The sequence below is a fragment of the Monodelphis domestica genome, chromosome 3, assembly GCF_027887165.1.
Source record: "Monodelphis domestica isolate mMonDom1 chromosome 3, mMonDom1.pri, whole genome shotgun sequence".
Taxonomy (NCBI): Eukaryota; Metazoa; Chordata; class Mammalia; order Didelphimorphia; family Didelphidae; genus Monodelphis; species Monodelphis domestica.
Genome location: NC_077229.1, coordinates 254153682 through 254168422, shown reverse-complemented (window position 1 = coordinate 254168422; position 14741 = coordinate 254153682). Strand labels below are relative to the sequence as shown.

Sequence of the window (14741 nt, the reverse complement as noted above, 5' to 3'; positions counted from 1 at the left end):
TAAGCAAATAAACACATTTATCCAAGTTGACAGCAAACAGAAATTAGGTGAGTTATTCAGATGAAAATATACCAGACACCCAGAGTGAATGAGCTCTCCCATTGGAACACGTTTCAGCTCAACAAAGAGAAAATCCCAATCTCACCCATGTGAAAAATTCTCAAAATTTCTAGTGTACAGCATGGGAATTCAGAAAGGTCATTTTGGATTATGGGTAGAGGATGGAGCAGAAAGGGGAAGATATTATCTATACATAACTCAAAGTAGTGCAGTAGAAAGAGCACAGGCAGGTCCTTTCAGAGTCTGGGTTCATTTATTACCTCTGATACTAACTGTGTGATATTAGACAAGTCACAACCTTCCAGGGCCTCATTTTTCTGTAAAATGAGAGGGTGGGAATAGATGGCTTTTAAGGTTCTTTTCAGTTTAAGCTCCAAGACATGATGACTTCCAAGTGGTAACCTCAAAAGAAATGAATTTGGAGAGAGGGTAGATCTAGAAGGGGAAGAAAGTGAGTTGTTTTGGACATGTTGAGTTTGAGATGCCCATGAAACATTCAATTGTAATTTTAGGCTTTATTAGGAAAGGCAGTGGCCAGGTGCATAGAGGAAAATGTAGTTCTGGTATTCTGACTTGTTAAAACCACATTTATTAGAATGTTCAGTTCTGTGTACATTCTAGGAAGGTCAATGATCAATAAAAAATCCAATGAACATTCACATTCACATTCACATCATAAGATCTGAACTTGGAGCTAAATGCTTTGAGATGGGGATTTATGATTCTTTTTAAAAAATTGTTTTTATTAAAAACAAAAACCCAAACCCTTAAAAGAATTTTGTCTTAGTACCTATAATGTTGTGGAGGAGAGAAAATGGGAAAAGTCTGCAGCAGAGCTAGAGAAGCTAGGACTGCAAAACCTGTGTAAACCTTAACATTTCTTAGACTTGTGAATGTTGGAAATTTCACCATTGGAATGTGAACCCCATTGGCAAGGGAGGTTCCTCCTCCTCCCTTCTTAAGATTACTTTAGGACAGAAACCTTTTGCTGAACAATGGAAAGGGCTTTGACCTATGCTTAAACATAGAATAGGAAGTTCTTTGAGTCATGATTGATTTTAGAATTGATACAATCTCCACCCTATTCAGTCCTAACAGGATTTAGGAAGGGCTGCAGCATAGATCAAGATTTAATTATTTGAGAATATGACCTTCAACAGACATGTGCAAAGCCACAGACCTCTGGGCAGTCCTGGGTTAAGCTAGAGCCACCATTGGCACAGGGAAGACATGGACAGTGATTGGTAGATGTGAGAACTGAGGGGAGGGAACTTGGATGGTTTCCTTAAAGATAGAGGGGTCTGAGGACTGAGGGGTTGGTTGGAGAGGTTTGGCTTTGAGAGGTTGTGCTCTGAGAAGCTGGCTCTGAAGGAAGCTGGAGGTGGAGGCCCCTGAGACTGTTTCTCCATTTTGGTCACGTGAGTGATAGGGACTGATCTCTTTTCTTTGCCCCAGCTATCTAAGGGCTTGGGCCTTTTGGCCCAGCCTAAACAGAAGGGGTATTTAAGCCCTATTCCCTTTTCTCCCCTTTTCTCTCTATCTCTAATACCTTTCTTCCTCCTGTTTGTAATTAAACTCCATAAAAGGTTGACTGCTGACTTGAGTTTTCATTTAGGAATTTCATAGCTGAATTCCTTGGCGACCTTAAATTAATATATATCAGTCTTTTAAAGTGATTTCCTTGTCACACCTGTCAATCAAGATGGACATTCTAAATAGAACAGTATCAACTAAGACAGAAGAGCAGCAAATGCTAGGTATTTGGGGTCAATTGTCTTGCCTAGGGTCATGGAGCAAGGATGTGTCTAGGGCCAAATATACACCAAGGGCAGTCTAACTCCTATTTCTACTTTGCCTGATTTTCAACCAAATGCACTCCCCTTCTGGGTTCTAGGTTTTCTCACATGAGAATTAGCTTTTTAATACACAATGCTATTTTAGCCCATTACCCTTCTTTTAATCTATCCTGCTTTTTCTGAATAATACCTACTCTTTCACAGGTCACTCAGTTATACCTAAATGTCATTTTAGTCTCTACAACTATAATTTCTAGGTCACTTAGCTTGCTGCCTAAGTACTGTGTATTTATGCCACACGTCTGAGGCCAAGTATTTTATTGCTGGTTCCTTTCTTGAATTTTGTCTTTTGGGAATTTCCAGAAGGATCTACTATTAATCGTCTTCCCCACTGCAGTTGTTTAGTTGTATTCAATTCCTTATGATCCCATTTTGAGGTTTTCTTGGTAAAGATACTGGAGTGATTTATCTTTTCCTTCACCAGGTCATTTTACAGATGAGGAAACTGAGGCAAACAGGAATATGTGACTTGTCCAGGGTCATATAGCTATTAAGTGATGAGGACAGATTTGAACTAGGGAAGATAATTCTTCTGATTCTAGGCCTGGTACTCTATCCATTTCACCACCTAATTGCCCAATCTGGAAGATTCTCTATCTATATATATAGAGAGTGTATACATACACACACAACACACACACACACACATATAGTAAATATAGGTAGGCAGTTTCCTCTGATTAAGATTGAAAGATTCCAGGCAAACATATTTTTACCAGCCCTTGTTAGGTATATTTCATTTCTGGCTAAAGCCTATCATCCCAATAATTTAAAGCCATGATCTATAAATCCCAATCCTATTTTCAGATAGCATTTTCTTATCCAGTAGCTCCCTGTGAAATCTTCCTTTCTTCTGAAACATTTGCCGTAAGTAGTTAAAAAAAAAGCAACACCAAAACCCAAAACAACTACTTGTGCCCTGAAGAACTTTAATTCATTGCCCAAGATTCCACAATCTTATTTAAGGAAAATTTTCTTTAAAATTAGTTTTCCCAAAAGGGAATTGACTTACTTTGCAAGTACTATGTAGCCTTGTTGGAGAAGTTAAAGCAAAGCTAGGATGATCATTTGTTTGGGTAGGTTGCAGAGAGGATGGTATGGATTGTATTAGTCTCCGTGAAGTTACCTGTCAGAATGGGAGAAGGTAGGCACCAATGTAAACTTTATTTTTAAAAAGTTTTAGTTACCTTGTGCAACTTCCTAATTTTACAGATGTGGAAACTGAAGCTAAAAGAGAATAAGTGACTTGCTAGCAAATTCTAGACTAGTCCATGGGTCTCCAAATGCCTAATCTGAAGCTCTTTCCACTACCCCAAACTATTTCCTTTTAACTAATAATAATGATTATAACTGACAAAATTTGCAAAACATTTTAAAGATTACAAAGTAGTTCTACATCCTATCATTTAAACTTTACAATAAACCTGAAATGGAGGACAGATAAGTCAACTGAAGTTCTAAGATTAGTGGTTTGCGCATGATACCCTTTAAAAGCAGGTAGTTTGTGTTTCAGTGGAGACTCAAAACCCAGGTCTTACCTGCCAGTGGTAGTGGACTAATGCTTTTTATATTTTATTTTTTAAACCCTTACCTTCCATCTTAGAATCAATACTGTGTATTTTTCCAAGGCCAAAGAGCAGTAAGGGCTAGGCAATGGGTTAAGTGACTTGCCCAGGGTCACACAGAAAGGAAGTGTCTAAGGCCATATTTGAACCCAGGACCTCCCATTTCTAGACTTGATTTTCAATCCACTGAGCTACCTAGATGCCCCCTAGTGCAGATGTAGAATGTGATTTTCTCCTTCCCTAAAAAAACTCATGCCAAAGAAAATGCACAGCAACAGATAATAAAAATAACACATGATTGAAAGACTTTCACGGAAGAAGCCTTTTATTTCTTGCTATCCCTTTCCCATACTGGAAATAGAAAGCTTACATTTATACTGGGCTTTAAAGTTTATAGATGAACATTATCTCACTTGATCTTCATAATGATACTGTAGTAGGTGATGTTACTATCCCCCTTTTACAGATAAGAAAACAAGCTCAGAAAGGTTATATTATACGCCCAGAACACCATAAATGAAATTCTGAAGTAGATTTCAAACCTAGGTCTATTGAGGCACAAGTCCAGCTCCAAATGTGAAAGACCCTCTCAAATCTGTATTCCATCCTAGGGAAAAATTCCTTTCTCTGTAATTTAAATGTGACTTTTTACGTTTTCTAATATATTTAAAAGTTTGTGATGGAAAATATGCTTTCAAAGAAACATTGGACTCTGAGAACCACTGACTTAAAGAACAGCAGGTTCTATTTACACTGATAATTACAGATTTGAATAAAGAAATTCACTCTTAGGGTTTTTCTTTATTAGCAGGAAGTGATTCTCTACCTATTCAGGACATGTGGAAGTGGCTACAAAGTGGTGAGCTTCTTTGAATTTGGGTAAAATGCCTATAACTGAATTTTTTTCCAGTCAGTAAATAAACATTAAGTGCTTACTATGTGCTACAAAGCCCTGTGCTTGTAAATTAGTGATTTAATTAGATTCAGTATATGAGACCCATTGAGTTAGGACTGTGAATAACCTTGAGGACCTGGCCAAAATTCAAACTACATTTTAACTCACCATCATCTATACCACCCTTTCCCTACATGATTACTTAATATATCTTTCCCCAATTCTTGCTCAGTTAGATTCTGATTTCCACTTCAGAGTTCTTAAAAACTGAAGGGGATGTCAGTTTCTATGAAGCAGCATCAATGAGACATCTTTTGATCTCTAAGAAATTCCTTGGAAAAACTCCTGTATGTGTTGGCATTTCATTGTCAGAAGCATTAAACTTATGGTGTAAGAATCAAAAGATTTAATATTAGAGAAGTTCACTGAATTAGAAATTAAATCTGCTGGATGATGAAATTTCTAATGGTTCTTTGGCACTGCAATGAAAATTGCTAACTTAAGGGCTTGATTTACAAAATCTTTTTTAAAAGCACAAATTACATATGTATATGTATATATAAACTAGCTTCTGGGAAATATCTTCACAAATGTCAAAACTCATATTGAATATAATAATTTTAATTATTACCGAATTTAGAGTCAATATAACTCAAACGAAATATTTAAAATAAATGTCTCATCTGCATTCCTTCAATGTTTTATTCTATAATCAAAGTTTGTGAGAAATCAGTATGTATACAGGATTTAATATAGAGAACTGAGAATATATTAAGTCTTGTAATTTTTCATTCATAGAATAGCATTTCCTTATGATGTAGTTCTGACATGAACATTCTCCTGACAAGATTAATATATACATATAAAACTTTATAAGATCAACATCGAGGGGGAAAAATTCAAATTTAATGGTGAACCTGCTCATATTTTCACATCTTTTGGCTGCAAGTTGAGTTTTTAAAAACATTAAGAGGGGGCAGCTGGGTAGCTAGCAGTGGATTGAGAGACAAGCCTAGAAACGGGAGGTCCTAGGTTCAAACACCTCAGACACTTCCCAGCTGTGTGACCCTGGGTAAGTCACTTAACCCACATTGCTTAGTCCTTACCTCTGCCTTGGAATTTCCAAGACGGAAGGTAAGGATTTAAAAAAAAAAAGGCATTGCGTCCTAGGCACAATCAATCAACGTTTCGCTTATCACTTTTGCAGGTCGTTTACAGGAGTCTATTTGTGGACCAACATGTCAAATTTGGAATAAAACGGCTCTTTTCCCACAGGAATAAACAAAGTTGTGAATTCCCCTCCCCCCACAAGAGCCAGGCCCTACCGGCTACATTACGTGAGGTCCAACACATCCCTTTCCATCTTTCCACAAGACCACGTGTGGCTTGCCAAACTCAAGAGGGCCCGTCCCCTCCCCAGAGAGGCTGCTGGGTGGTGGCTCTTACAGCTCCCGAAAACGGGTGCTCGGCCAGAGTTCTTGGGGGATGGGGTGGGGCGGGGATCTGTCCATACATTGTAAAAACAAAATAACGGCAGAAAACTTGTAGGTGCACCCTTCTAAAGTTACGATCCAGGAGCGAAGGAAGAGGAGAGTGAAGGAGCAAAGAGCAGAGGAAAACCAATAAGAACTCTCTCCTAAAGGGGAGGAACGCTCTCAGGGCTATTAATTACCCTAGCAGGTCAGGTCAAGCCCTTCCCCCACAGACTCACATAGGACAGTTGGCCACGAGCACTATGTCCGGCCACAACCTATCCCAAACAGGGCCGAATCTCCTTTCCCATCGGCCTCGGGTCAGCGACGCCTCCTCAATCCCTCCCTACTCCCGCCCCGAGAAGCCCAGGGGCCGCGGTACCTCGGAGGACGCTGGGTCCGCGGCCGCAGGCACTGACAGGGGAGCTTTTCCTGTGGTGCTGGCTCAAGGGCAATCACAGATAGGAGACGAACTCCCCCCAAGATCCCTGTTGAAGCCAGTGTGGCCAGGCCTACCCTCACCCTCCCGGGACCCTGGAGGCCAGGGCGGTCATTCGATTTCTTCTGGCAGCCGCGCCTACCCACAACGTGCTTGCGACTGCCGGGTGCCCGTTTCAGAGCCTCCGCTGGCAATGCCCTACGCCCAGCACCCTGGGAAATGTAGTTCATTTAAGAACTGTATTGAACTCTTCCCTCCAAGAGCGCGAATGGGGAAGAGACGTACCCCGCATGCGTCATGTGGGAATGAGGACGTTTCCCCGCCTCCAGGAAGTTACGTAATTGCCAAAGCGTGGCGTGATTACTATTTCCGCAAACAGAATGGCGGAAAGCTTTACTCAGGTAAGTGTTACGGCTGAAACCTATTCTTTTCCATCTTCATCCCGAGTCTCCACCATTGTCTCGCTCTACCTATCTTGGGGACTGTTGCCACCTCGAAGATAGAGCATGCACCGCTTATCCGGAGCTCTGTACTGACTGTTGCATTTGTACCATGCTTTCTTTGCGCACCTTGCCTACTCCTCGGCCCCAAGTTGGTTGGTTGTGTTTTGGGGCGGGGAAGGAAGTCAGTGCTGTCTGTCGGGGTGGTCGGACGTGACGTTGGCTGGGCACGCGCGGCGGTTGAGCCGGCTGCTGCAAAGGTGGGCCAGAGAGAGGGCGGGCAAGTGACAGACCTCGGAGCCGTCTGGGTGACTGTAGCCAGCCGGCGGGGAACAATTGGAGTCTGTGGCTGGAGAGGTGCGTGTCCGTGCTTGGAGAAGTGGGGCTCGTGTTCGGCCCTGGGCCACGCACGCCCTGCTGCGCGAGACCCGGCTGGGGCAGGGGGCACCGATGGGGAGAAGTTTCAAGATCTGGGTTTGGAGAGCACGGGTGGGACTGAAATAAAATGAGGACAGGGAAAGAAAGTGAGAGCAGTGGGGCCAGCAGGATCCGAGCCCTTCTTCTCCTGTATATCTCTAAGGGGAACCGATCGGGGTGCGGACCGTCCCCCATTACATTACCAGACTGATTATCTTCTTTGAGTGAGCAGAAGAGGAGGCGGAAGGCAGGAATCCCGCATTTGACTGGCCCCAGAGTCTCCTAACTGTTCTATCCCACCCTCTGCAACCCTGGTCTCACTGACCTCCCAGCCCTCCAGGTCCGGAACTAGAGTTGAAGCTTTAAAGGGATAGCGCCTGAGACATGACGTCATGGTCCCGTCTAAGGATTTGTTCTTTTCGCTTGTGGCCTCGGGGACTAGTTCTGTGGCTTAAGTTTATCCTCCCCCAACTCACTAGGGCTTTTGTGGAAAGTTCTTGATTAATAGTTCCACAAAAATAGCAGTAAGACACTTTATTGTAGCATTAATTCTTGTCATACAGGTTTACCCCTTACCCCTTCCAGCTATTATCATTCATTCTTGAAACATTTTCAATCTGCAAAACTCATTTTCTGTGGATAGCTCCTGTAACAGAAATTCACAACTAATAAAACTTCTGACATCTTCCAACTCTTTGTAACATTTAAAAAATTCTTCACCTTAATTTTTTACTAGAAGCTTTCAATTGTAAATAAGAGAGATTGACTGAATTTGATTAGGTATTTGGGACCTTTTGGGGACAAACCCCAGAGTTTGGGCTGTGAATAATAAAAATAGAAGTATGAATCTGTTTATGATTTATGAGAAAGTTAAGTGCTAGTGGAGTGTGTGTGTGCGATCACGCACGCGCGTGTGCACACACACTTTATGCTGCCTGTAAGAAATATGCTGAGGGGAGAGATTATTCACCACTTTAGGGTCACAGGTTATAAAAGAACAACTAAAAGGAAAGAAATGCTTTAAGAGTTTCTTGGGGAGTGATTATTCCCACAAGTGTTTTGGTTTTGATTTTGTTTGTAGGCTTAGAATTATAATGGGTAGGTGTTTAGAGGTTGGAAAGGAGTTTATGCTAGAAAGAACAGTGGAATCCTAGGACACTTGTAATATTCAGACTTTTTTGGGTATGTGGTAGTCATAGTAAGGCTAGACGCTTGTCTTGGGGTCAGTATGGAAGTCTTACACTTCTCTGGGAAATCTGATGTTTGAGTACATATTGGGAAACCTTTGAAGGTTTTGAGCAAAAGGAATGACTTGATTAAAGAGATAAACTTTGGTAAGTTTATCCTGGCCTCTGTTAATATCTTGAAGGAAACTGAGATGAGTTAAACTATTGTGGATATTAGTAGGAACAAATAATAGGAACTAGGATATTTGTAATGGGAATAAAGAGGGAAGAGAAGAGGGAGAGGAGTAGATTTTATTAATGATTAATTAGGTTAATGGATAGAGTATGTGGTTCTCCTTGGAAGTCTAGGAAAATTGTAATGCCTTTAGCAGTTAGATTTTAGATCTCAAATGAGATGTTCATAATATATGTTGGGTTAGAGGAAGTAGTGGATAAAGTGGCAGGCCTAAAGTCAGGAAGAACTCATCTTCCTGACTTCAACTCTGGCCTTAGACACTAGCTATGTGACCCTGGACAAGCCACTTATTTGCCTCAGTTCCTTGTCAGTAAAATGAGCTGAAGAAGGAAATGGCAAACCTTTAGAAAATGCCAAGTGAAGTAACCAAGAGGTAGACATGACTGAAACAACTGAACAACAACAGAGGACCTATAGCAGATGATTGAAAAGTGGAGAGAGAGGGCTCAATGGAGAGATTTTGGGTCAGTCACTTGGGAATAATAAAGCAGCGGGAGGTCTAGAAAAGAAAGCAAAAAGAGAACCCCTGGAATACAGATTGTTCAATTCAACAAACATTCAGTGCCAATTTATGTAAGCTAGTAGGGATCTGAAGGCATTTTAAGGGAAACTACTAACTTTCTATGAACTTATAAATAAAGGAAGGAGGAGTGTACGCAAATAAGTATAGTACATGGAAAATTAAGGTGGAAGTGGAAGAGACATGCTAACAATAGGGAGGAGGGCAAGAAGCCAAACTGAGTTAGGAAAACCAGGAAGGAAAGCCTGTTAAGCTGAGAGGTAGCAAATGAGAGGTTACAGAAAGAGAATGGATGAGAGTTGAAATGTCCACAGGAGTAAAATAAAGGTTTTTGTTTTATTTTTAGACTTGATGACATTTAAACATACTTGAAGGTTAGGAATTTTTTTTTAAGTGGACAATTTTGGAAGCAGGCCTACAGGTAGGAGGTTCTGGGTTCAAATCTGGCATCAGACACTTTTTAGCTATGTGTTCTTGGGCAAGTCACTTAACACCATTGCCCTAGCCCTTTTCTTCTCTTCTGTCATGGAACCAATACACTATTGATTTTTAGACAGAAGGTAAAGGCAATAGCACCATCATCCCAGCACAGAGTTTGTTAGCATTCATTATTAGAAAGCTGGACGGGCTTGGGGGCCGGGGCTGCCCCAGTGCCCCTTTTCCCTGGCATCTGAGGACATTTCTCATATCACCCACCCCTCTAAAAGATTTGTCATCAGTGGTCTAGATCTTCCCTTTTTTACTGACAGGGTCAGAGCTAGGCTTTTGGTGCTAGATCAGGTGCTTGAGGAGAGTTGTGGTTTTAAAAAGAGTTCTAAGTCAATATGAATGAATGGCAGAATCAAGTGAAGGAATTTTTAAGAATAAGAGAGACTTGGGCATATTTTTAGGCAACAAGGAAGGAGGATAAAAATAGTTCAAAAGCGAGTGAGAATATAGTGAGTGATAAAGGGGGCTATCCAAAGAGACAAGAAGGGGTGTGATGAAAGATTCTTCTTTGTGTGTGCTCACTTAAGATTTTTTTAGATAAGAATTTGTGAGGGACCTAGTGTTTATGTACATTCTGGTGGAGAAATTTATGTTAAGAGAGGGTATTAGTGGGCCAAAGTCTTAAGAAAGCAAGGAATTCAAGGGGAGAGGATAATGTATAGTTGAATTTTCCAACTATAATTCAAGGGCAGAAAGGGTCAACAAAACAATGGTGACAAACGAGAAGAATAGAGAGGGACTTGTAGATGTAAGAAAGAATAGTCCCAAGAAGTAGAGGGAAATAAAGGATTAGAAATTATAAACAATGAGCATTTAGAACTGAAGAAAATAATCATTTATTAAATGCCTTCTATGTGCCAGACACTGTGCAAGTGTCTTGCAAATGGTCTCATTCTTCATAACAACTCCAAGAGGTAGTAGATGCTATTATTTCCACTAATTTACACTTAAAACTGAAGCAAACAGATTAAATGATTTGCCCAAAGTCACATAGCTGGTTAAGGGTCTTTGAACTCAGATTTTCCTGACTTCAGGTCCAATGCCCAGTCCATAACTGCCTTTTCAGAGTTTGAAGATGTGGAGGGAGCATGGTTATGGGTGATTGATAAATTCAGTGGCCAGGGAGTTTGAAGGACTTAATGATGTATATTGAAATCTGAATTTGAGGACTGGGTTGAGATGGACTGAATTCTTTGTAGGAAGAGGGAAAATGACTGGAAACAGGTGTCAACCTTTCTCCCCCCCAACCCCCCCCAAAAAAAGAACCACAACTACCAAAGTAGTCTATAATAAGGGCCTTTAACTGAGCTAGAAAGATAAATCTGGGAAGATGTACAGAACCTCATACCTAGGAACTACAGAATATAATGTGTTTATATAGATTTTTGGAGAGCATGGGCCCTGCCACTCCCTTGGGAACAAAGCACTAGTCTCCATATAAAGTGGTTGCTGTGGGCTTAGACTCCATAGCTATAGGCTAGGGCAGTGATGGTGAACCTCTGGGATGGAGGCCAAAGATAGCATGCCCCATTTTAGTAAGTTCCTTACTAGAAAGGCAGAAGTACTTGGGAAGAGCAGCTCCCCCACCTCTTTCCTCAGTGCATGATGACATTGTTTCACATCCCCCGCCCCTCTGCCAAGTGAGATTGCACAAGGGGTGAGATTGGCAGCTCACAAGTGGCAGAGCTCAGTCTCTGGCCATTCCCCCTCCCTCCCTCTGCACTTGCTGAGGACATTCCTTACTTCACCCACTTCTCCACCCAGTAGCCCAGTAGGAATGCTTCCTCCCTCCCCTGTGTGGAGTAAGGGGGTAGAGAGGTACAACATGGAGGCTGAGGGGGTAGGGTGGGACCAGGTACAAAAAAAGGCATTTAGATTCTATCAGCTAATCCCATCTAGGGTAGTTTAGGGATGGGCTTAAGAGTTAATTACCTTCTTACAAATTGAGTTTTTCTGGGACATAAAATTTCCTGGAGCTAGACAAAACCTATTCATAGTCAATTCTAACTTGTCCTGTCAGGGACCTGGGTCAGTCTGGAAGTTTCTTGAAGCAGGACACAGGTCAAATTGAGTATTACCAAGAACACAGGTACAGTCTTTCACATAGCCAACATTTATTGAGTGCATACTATGTACCAGATACTATGCTAAATATTGGGAATATAAAGAAAGACAGCAAAAAAAAATAAAGAAAGACAGCCCCCTTCCAAATCAGATCCCAAAACCTTGCTCTTAAAGAACTTATAGTCTAATGGGAGAGACAACATGCAAACAAATTGTGTACAAACAAGTTGTATACAGGGTCAATTTGAAGTTGGTTGGTTGTCCTTTATACATGAGGGCCAAAATGACATTATTATGTTTATGTCAATGTAAATTGTATTCTGATTGTAGCTGATCAGACCAATATACACTCCAGAAAGCTCTACCAGCATATATGAAAATTTGGGATGGAAACATCTCTAAATTTGCTCATCTCACATTTCTTTTGAGCTTTGCTCATAATGTACAATGCCTTCTTTGATTAAGGCATGCCATTTCTAGATTGCCCTATACCAATATCTCCCATGTCTCACAATTGATATCAAAGTTCTTCAGAGAGACTTTGTATCACTTGTATCACTTCTGGTGTCCATAAGAGTATTAAAGAAAAATGCAAGGAGTAAACTTCTGAGCAAAACAGATTTATTTATTTATTTAACAGGAATCTCTGTTCTACAGACTTCCCATTGACCTGAGAGCCTCTTGAGACTTTGAATTGACATAGTATTTATAAAAAACTAGATTCCATAAATTCAGTTTAGAGGAAGTTTGCCAAATGGGGTCTTTTTGTAGCAAGAATGAAGTAGTGTATTTCAAGGAGGTCTACCAGTTACGGTTTTCTTATGATATTCAGATGTTCCCTTGGAGACAAGACACCTCATTGACAAAAAGGTCTGGAAGTATTTTTAGCAAGAAGGTAATGTCTTGTCATATTCTTTTCTATAGAACAGATTATGTAGCCTTCCATGGTAATAAAGAAGTTAGCCAAGGTTATTCTGTAGCTTCAGAGCCAAATGAGAACAGCCTCAGAAACATTTGGATACATTCTAGGACCCTGAAGAAATTCACAAATTTGCCTTGGCAAAAATTTCTAGAGGGAATTCTATTGCTAATTTTAAGTGTACTATAATTATTGATTACTGATTCTCATAGTTATTTAATAATTGGAATTATTCCTTATTATTGTATCTATTATAATTTGTCATGGAAATATTGATTCTCTAATAGGATAACGTGCAGAAAATATACAGTTATACAGAGGCATAAAACAATATAAATGGAAGTTGCCTAATTAAATCATCTTTTACATCAGTACTGAAATAGGTGGGTAATATGTATGATAAGATTTAAGTGCTGTATCAAATTTGGATACATCACTCTGAGGGTAGGCCTGAAAGGCAGCTTGTAGGCCAAACACTATCTGACTAGTTGACAAAAAGGTAAAATTAATGGTAGACAAGTTTATAGTTCATCAAAATATGATAGCTCTGAACTCTTGTTGAGTTCACCTTCCATAGGACTAAGCCAAGATGGCTCCAGACTTTTCCCACAGACAGTCTTTACTGGGTACTGGCAGTTCTCTTTAAACAGTCTGGAAACACCCAGAACACAGGATCTCACAGGAATGCAGGTAGATGAAAATGTGGAGACACAGGGTTGATAGGATCTCCCACTAGGATATCAGGATCTCAGGATAGCAGGAAAACAGGAATCTTCCACTTCCAGGGAACAGGTAGGCCAACTCCCACTTGACCCAGACAAACCAAGCCACAAGAAGTTACCATTGTGGGTATAGAGGTGTACCCTTGGGGTTCCAGGAAGGATACCTTTTGCAAGAATGCAAGACTCCTTAGCTTAAAAGAACAGAGAGAAATTTATTAGGAATGTTGAATTTTAGGCCAGCCAGACTGCTTGAGTGAAGCAACCTCCCAAAGGGTTGGAGGATGGAGGTTAGCCCAAGGGCAAAAGTGTGGTTCTTGTGATTTGGAGGATGAATGAATGAGGTGTGTCTCTTTGTCCATCTCAACTCTTTTTTTTTTTTAAACCCTTACCTTCCTTCTTGGAGTCAATACTGTGTATTGGCTCCAAGGCAGAAGAGTGGTAAGGGTAGGCAGTGGGGGTCAAGTGACTTGCCCAGGGTCACACAGCTGGGAAGTGTCTGAGGCCAGATTTGAACCTAGGACCTCCTGTCTCTTGTCCATCTCAATTCTATGGGGCAATCAAAGGGTAATCTTCCCGGTCTGGTGTTTTGGGTTGGGAGTCAGAAGGTCCTAAGGAAGCAGAGGAATTTCCCTGATAATAGTTTGTCTGAGTTTCTGGGGGTACAATGTCCATGACAGTTATCTCTCCAATCTCCTTGAAAGACAGTAACCCACTGCTCCCAACTGCCTCACTGTGTCCTGTTTTATCTCTTCCCCAGGCTCTAGAATAGAGACTATAAAGTTCTGTGCCTGCAGCAAGGCCCCTTTTGCAAACTCTTGTCTTTAGTCTCTTTTGCAAAATCTTTCTTTCTTTGTCACAGCACATGCCTTATGTGAGTTCTTCATAAAATAATTTGGTCACTTACATTTTCTCTAGTCCCTTTTCCTTAGGAAAGACATAGTCCATTTAATACCATTATTTGCTTTCAGTATGCATCCACAGAGTTTATTGCTTTTCCATAAGGGGAAGACAGTGTCCATGAGGTCATTGGATGCACAAGTCTTCAGTGGTGTCTATTGCTGTTTCTGACTCCATTCCTTCCAAGGACTCTTTGCCATGCCTAATAGTCTGTGCCTCCTCTGGCATTAGTCATCCAGAAACTTCTTTCAGCACAGTGATACTGAGGAGGGTCTCCAGCTCTTCAAATTTTTCTTTGACTATTAGGGTTCATCATGATGGGAGCATAAGCAATGATGATTGTGGCATGGTACTTTCTTGTAAATTGCATCTGCATGTAATGGGCCTGCATTTGCACATAAGCTTGTTGACTTGGTTAGGTTTAGATTAACAAGAGGAAATAGAACACTTATAATACATCTCTTAAAAAGAAATTGTATAAGCTATTTGTTGACTGGGGAAAAAAAACCATAGAACTATTAAATAGTCAGGAAAACCACTCTTTAATTAAGAAAAGAGGTACCT

At 40.8% G+C, this 14741-nt stretch overlaps 2 protein-coding genes across 8 annotated transcripts in view; one reads left to right on the top strand and one right to left on the bottom strand.

The window, feature by feature from the left end:
- FAM210A (family with sequence similarity 210 member A) overlaps positions 1 to 6370 on the bottom strand; it is a 37170-nt gene extending 30800 nt beyond the window's left edge. For 3 of the 6 annotated variants that reach the window (XM_007487761.3, XM_016431696.2, XM_016431697.2), the window contains exon 1: positions 2929 to 3042. The gene's annotated coding sequence lies outside the window, so the exon portion shown is untranslated. Of the gene's footprint in view, positions 1 to 2928; positions 3043 to 6230 lie in introns of those variants that run through there. The other 3 variants (XM_056820783.1, XM_016431698.2, XM_007487762.3) reach the window with 2 other exon arrangements.
- A 193-nt stretch (positions 6371 to 6563) lies between these two features.
- RNMT (RNA guanine-7 methyltransferase) overlaps positions 6564 to 14741 on the top strand; it is a 52504-nt gene continuing 44326 nt past the window's right edge. The window contains exon 1 of one of the 2 annotated variants that reach the window (XM_007487763.2): positions 6564 to 6688. The gene's annotated coding sequence lies outside the window, so the exon portion shown is untranslated. Of the gene's footprint in view, positions 6689 to 6912; positions 7085 to 14741 lie in introns of those variants that run through there. The other variant, XM_001371854.3, reaches the window with a different exon arrangement.